We start from the raw sequence: 6,000 nt of genomic DNA on the forward strand, positions 1-6,000 counted from the left end.
AATCCGGTTCCCTTCAAGTATTACCAGCGTTGTACAGTGGAACCTCGATATCAAGAATCACCTCCGGAGCTAAATTTTATTTTGAGTTATCGAAATTTCATGATATAGAGAATATGCTTTTCGAGCATGTATAGCACACATTTGAATCATACTTACTTAATCTATTTACCCTCCAGGTTCGGTTTTTCCTTCGGACTCAGCGAGAGATCCCACCTCTACCGCCTCAAGGGCAGTGTCCTAGAGCGCCAGATTTTGGGTCGGGAGATACAACTGGGAAGGAGGACCAGTACCTCGCCCAGGCAGCCTCACCTGCTATGCTGAACAGGGGCCTTATGGAGAGATGAGAATATTGGAAGGGACAGGCAAAGAAGTTAGGAGAAGTGGGAAACCACGGAAAACCACTTCGAGGATGAATGAGATGGGAATCGAACCCACCTCTACTCAGTTGGCCTCCCGAGGCTGAGTAGACCCCGTTCCAGCCCTCGTACCGCTTTTAAAAATTTCGTGCCAGAGTCGGGAATCGACCCAGGGCCTCCGGGGGTGGCACCTAATCAATCTAACCACTACACCACAGAGGCGGACATCATATGTATCTACGGGCTTATACTGAATACATTATTTTTAACAGTAATTACAAATATACAAACAAACTATTCTACGGCATCACTTTTTTTTTGCTAGTTGCTTTACGTCGCACCGACACAGATAGGTCGTATGGCGACGATGGGACAGGAAAGGGCTAGGAATGGGAAGGAAGCGGTCGTGGCCTTAATTAAGGTACAGCCCCAGTATTTGCCTCGTGTGAAAATGGGAAACCACGGAAAACCATTTTCAGGGCTGCCGACAGTGGGGTTCGAACCTACTAACTCACGAATACTGGATACTGGCCGCACTTAAGCGACTGCAGCTATCGAGCTCGGTAGGCATCACTTTAATTATAACCCTTATTGCAGTAACTTTTTAGAAGACAGGATAGAGTTCATACACTAATGGAACAAGAAACATACTTCCGTTAACACCTTTGAAAAAAAAATCAAAAATCTGTTTGTTACTGTTAATCTTTCCGCCCATTTCGTTGAAACTTCTCGTCAATACCACGCAGCCGAGATTCGTAAATGTAACTTGTCACCGGGGTTTCCTTTCATACGTTACCGGTAATTAATTCACACCCGAGAAACAGCAAGGCTTCGCCGATTTTCCGGTCATTAGAAGATTCAGTTTTTCGGTTCCCGTCACATTAGCTCCCAGCATCACTGCAACCCTTTCTTTACGTGATAAATAACTGTTCCTTACAAACCACAAATGCCGCATTGCACAGTTAATGTTTGTTGCACAAAATTCGAGTTAGGCTACAGAGTTGGTTTTTTTTTTTTTTTTTTTTTTTTGCTTCATAGAGGAAAAGTTTGCTTCGAAAAATTCGTGTAAATGAATTTCGAATAATAGAGAAATAAATACACTTGAAGAATGGGTCAAATGGCTGGGAAATTTAAGTTACTTCGAGATACTGAAAATTCGAGTAGTGGAGGTTCGAGATATCAAGGCTCGACTGTAGTCTCAAAATGTTTACATGATATCCTCTAAGTCAGTGTCAGAATCCTAGGATGCAGCTGCGGCGACTTCGGGTAATTATGGCGGGGGCATGATTAACATGAATACAGGCATGTGAAATGAGGAACACCTACAGTATTAATGTAAACATTCATATTACCCAGCTCGATAGCTACAGTCGCTCAAGTGCGGCCAGTATCCAATATTCGGCAGATAGTGGGTTCGAACCCCACTGTCGGCGGCTTTGAAGATGGTTTTCCGTGGTTTCCCATTTTTGCACCAGGCAAATGCTGGGGCTGTACCTTAATTAAGGCCACGGCCGCTTCCTTCCCACTCCCAGCCTTTTCCTGTCACATCGTTGCCATAAGACCTATCTGTGTCGGTGCGACATAAAACAAATCGTAAAATAAAAAATCCCTATATAATAACAATATTCACAAACAGAAAAACAGAACAATAATAGAGCTTGTGTCTCAAATTCATTTTTGAACGACTTACGTATAGAGTTTTCAATAATATTGACAAGTAAATAGAAAAATGAACTTGATTCATAAATAACTATTTATGTACGACACTATCGTTTTTAATCTGCTTACCCTCCAGGGTTGGCTTTTCCCTCGGACTCAGCGAGGGATTCTACCTCTACCGCCTCAAGGGCAGTGTCCTGGATCGTGACATATTGGGTCGGGGTATACAACTGGGGAGGATGACCAGTACCTCACCCAGCCGTCCTCACCTGCTATGCTGAACAGGGGCCTTGGTGGGGGGTGGGATGTTTGGAAGGGATAGACAAGGAAGAGAGAAGGAAGCGGCCGTGGCCTATGTTGAGGTACAGTCCCAGAATTTGCCTGGTGTGAAAATGGGGAAACCACACAAAACCACTTTCAGGGCTGCCGACAGTGGGGTTCGAACCTACTTACTCCCGAATACTGGATACTGGCCGCACTTAAGCGACTGCAGCTATCGAGCTCGGTGAACCGTAAATTGTGTCTTACTGAATACCACTTATTTTTTTCGGCCATTTTAGACGAACAAAACAAAACTTTTATCACACTTCTGTGACGCCGCATTACTGAGATAGCACCTTACAAACCTTGGTTTTGTACTGAACCCTCTTCCGTTGTTATCCTGGAATTTCCTACCCGGAACTCTCATTCGTCAGCTTCAGCCATTAGTAGTTATTGAAGACATCATCATCTGCAGTCATCGCACGGAGAAGTAGCTGCGGCAGCTAGAGGTAAGGTGAACAAAGTGATCCGTTCAAATCCTAATTTTGAGCTCGTCAAGCTTACAAAAAACGCATTGTGGTAAAAATACAAAGACGTACAATTTGACCTCACTGTGTCCCAAATGTCTTCATTTACTTATTCACCTGTTACTTCTTCTGACATAGAAAGGTCTGTGCTTAAGAAAGTGCTGACAGATAAACGTATGAGCTTAAATAAAGACAATCTGGAGAAATTAGTTTTCGTTGGTTTCAAAAGGAATTGAATTTTGATAGTGCATATTTTCCAGTTTATTGTGCATGTTTTGCTATATGATAGTGCATGAATGCATGCATATTTTAGGATTTGATAGTGCATGGCAATCCGGGCTCTAGTCCGAGGACATGTTCGGCTCGCCAAGTGCAGTCCCTTTTTACTTGACACCCGTAGGTGACCTGCGCGACATGACCAGGATGAAATGATGATGAACACGACACATACACCCATCCCCCGTGCCAGCGAAATTAACCAATGATGGTTGAAATTCCAGACCGTGGCGGGAATCGAACCCGGGGCCGCTGTGACCATGGAGCGGGACACCAGCAGACGTACCACCTGAACAGTCTCCATTGGGAAATGTAGTTCTCTGAAGGAATGCTCGCTTTCTAATCTCATTTCTTGATATCAAACCATCTACCATCTTCTCCAGATTTAACGCCTTAGCAGCCTCTGAAGGCTAACAAACTCCACTTGGGGACTTAACATCTAGTAAGAGTTTTATTTTGTGTGTGTGTGTGGGGGGGGGCGAGATGGCATTCTGGCCCCTAAGAAAACGCCTTGCCCCGCAAAGTCGGCGCCACTTCTTGGATGAATAGCGAGCGTTGAGGCCTAGGATGCAGAGGGTCTAGGGTTCGATTCCCGGCTGGGTCGGGGATGTTAATCGCGACTAATTCTTCTGATTAGGGGAGTGGATGTTTGTCCCTAAACGCTCTTTTTCATATTCAGACAATAAACCACATTGCTTACAACTTGCTTTACGTCGTACGGACACAGATAGGTCTTATGGTGACGATGGAACAGGAAAGAGCTAGGAGTGGGAAGGAAGCGGCCGTGACCTTAATTAAGGTACAGCATTTGCCTGGTGTGAACATGAGAAACTACGGAAAACCATCTTCAGGGCTGCCGACAGTGGGGTTCGAACCCATCATCTCCCGAATACTGGATACTGGACGCACTTAAGCCACTGCAGCTATCGAACTCGGTATTACAATTAAAAGTTGGTACGGTGTGATTATACAATTAAAAATCATTCTGTATTTGACTACACACTAAGAAACTAACAGACACTAAAGAGACTGCCAGACTGACGAATGCGCGCGGCATGGGGGTGAATCATACCTCAGTGTCCATGACCTTGCCAAATATATATATATATATCCCTGCTACCCTTCCTCACAGCACATGCAAAGTGTCCAAAGGTTGTGGGTTCGGATCCCACTGGTGTCCGGCTGGCCATTTTTGTTCTGTACTTAACATCTCTTCAACACGTACTACATGTACGTAACACGACCTAATACGTTGAAAGTCTGTTTCGATTACAATGCGGTCGTGAAAATTCAATATTCATTGTCCACTACTTGCTGTGGCGCTATAGAAATCGGTTAGCCGTTACTGTATGTAACACATTTGTTCTGGCTGGGTCGGAGGGTGTGTCTTAAGGCTAGTACACACCAAGCGACAAAGTTGCGGAACACGTGTATCGCGCAAGTTCCAGGGATGTCCTGCGACATTTTTTCTTTGTTTGGGACTGTCGCGATACAAAAGTTGCATGTCGCAGGTCTCCCATTCCAAATGTTCAAAGTTCAGAGTTTCAACTGTAGAGGAGAACTTTAAGGCGGAAAATTCAAATGTGTGGCGTATAGGTGTACCAACCGGTACAATTACAATCATGATCCCATAGTTATTGAACATATGTGGTTAAGTAGCTGAGTGAACAGAGTAATACACATGGCTGTAGTCGAGGGTGTACTTGGCTATTCACCACAGAAATGCACAGTAGGGTAGGGCTTCCGGCCGTAAAACAGGGCCAAGTTTACATTTGCTGGAAAAGAAGACTAAGTCAGGGCATGACAAATCCTGGATGCAGGACAACCCAGGCGTCTAAAATTACTGGCTAACAGCTACAGTTACTTCCCTCAATTTGGCATACAAAAGGTGTACAGAAGGCATTTTAAAGTGAACAATAAGAAACCTATATTGTAATCTACTAGTTTGCTTATTATATAGTAGTCCAGCTATTTATTTTTTAAAACTCCAAAGTGCCTCTTTCATATATGCGATCACATTTCTCACTAGAACGAACTCTTGAACTGGTGTGTTGCAATACGGTTGTTTTTCAGCCTCGTCTTCGCATACAGTGAAACCTCGATATTTCGAATCACCTCGGGAGCTATCCCTTCCAATCTTCCCATCCCCCCATAAGGCCCCTGTTCAGCAATGCAGGTGAGGCCGCCTGGGCGAGGTGCTGGTCATCCTCCCCAGTTGTAACCCCCGACCCGATGTCTCAAACTCCAGGACACTGCCCTTGAGGCGGTATAGGTGGGATCCCTCAGATTAAGAAAGAAAGAAAGAAAGAAAGAAAGAAGAAATTGGTAAATTGTCAACCCTTACCTCTCTGTCGAAATTCGCTCAGATAGCATCAAACAAGCTTCTTCTTTTTTTTTTTTTTTTTTTTTTTTTTTTTTTATAAATCCACCTTCCGCTTTATCTGTTTACCCTTTTTTCCCTCGGACTCAGCGAAGGATCCCACCTCTACCGCCTCAAGGGCAGTGTCCTGGAGCTTCAGACTCTGGGTGGGAGGATACACTGGGGATGATGACCTATACCTCGCCCAGGCGGCCTCATCTGCTATGCTGAACAGGGACCTTGCGGGGAATGGGAAGATTGGAAGGGATAGATAAGGAAGAGGGAGGGAAGCGGGCGTGGCCTTAGGTTAGGTACCATCCCATCATTTGCCTGCAGAAGTGGGAAACCAAATTTCGTGGCAGAACCGGTATTCAAACCCGGGCCTCCGGCGGCGGCAGCTAATCACACTAATCACTACACCATAGATGCGGACAACATTACAACATTATTATTATTATTATTATTAGTAGTAGTAGTAGTAGTAGTAGTAGTAGTAGTAGTAGTATTAGTATTAGTATTATTCATCTGTTTACCCTCCAAGTTCGGCTTTTCCCTCAGATTC

Source organism: Anabrus simplex, chromosome 4, assembly GCF_040414725.1.
Source record: "Anabrus simplex isolate iqAnaSimp1 chromosome 4, ASM4041472v1, whole genome shotgun sequence".
Taxonomy (NCBI): Eukaryota; Metazoa; Arthropoda; class Insecta; order Orthoptera; family Tettigoniidae; genus Anabrus; species Anabrus simplex.